Source organism: Fulmarus glacialis, unplaced genomic scaffold (assembly GCF_000690835.1).
Source record: "Fulmarus glacialis isolate BGI_N327 unplaced genomic scaffold, ASM69083v1 scaffold15776, whole genome shotgun sequence".
Classification (NCBI taxonomy): domain Eukaryota; kingdom Metazoa; phylum Chordata; class Aves; order Procellariiformes; family Procellariidae; genus Fulmarus; species Fulmarus glacialis.
This window is the reverse complement of record NW_009220153.1, coordinates 2114-2902: the sequence shown is the minus strand read 5'-3', so window position 1 is coordinate 2902 and position 789 is coordinate 2114.

The window sequence follows — 789 nt, the reverse complement described above, 5'->3', positions numbered from 1 at the left end:
AGGGCTCTGCCGAGTGACCTCCCCCCCCCCATGCCGGGGACACCGGGGCGGGCAGGGTGACACCACCCTGTGCCACAGCACCCTCGCTGTGCGTTGGGAACCCGACTGCAGGGCTGCTAATAAAACCGGTAGGCACCCGCAAGCGTCTCCTTGTCTTCTGCCACAGGACGTTTTAGGGCGGGAGGGTCCCCAGCAACCCCGGCGGTGCCTCGTGATGCTGCCAAGGGCTGTGCATCGGGCCAGGGGGTGTGGGAGTGTAACGCCTCAGAAAAGCCAGGAAAATTTATAAGAAAAGACATAGGAAGCGGGGGATAATGGGGAAAGAGGATGAGGAAAGGGGGAATGATGGTGAGTGGCCAGCAAGCGGAGGCAATAGGGGTGAAAAGATGTGTCTGTGCAGCTGTGGCCAGAGGCGCACGGGACCCCCTGCCCCTCCCCAGGCATGCAGGGCTGCAGTGTGAAACCAATGTCTCCACTTTGATTTTCTCCTGGATGACTTTATGCAAACCGGTTCAGCCCTGGAATGATAGGAAAGATCACCGATTTCTGTAACCCAGGCTGCTGACTCAGCAATACCTGTTTTAAAGTGATCGGGAGAAGGCATGAGGTGAAACACTGCTTCCCGGTCCAGCTTAGATGAAGACGTTGGCATCTTCATCTGGATGTTCAACTTGAGGTGGGGGAATCACATACTCAGTTCCCTGGTTTTAGGCCCTAATTTGGGCAATCTCTCTGTGATGGGACTGCGCTGCGTAGGGCTGCATGTTTACTGGGGACTTACAAACTTGC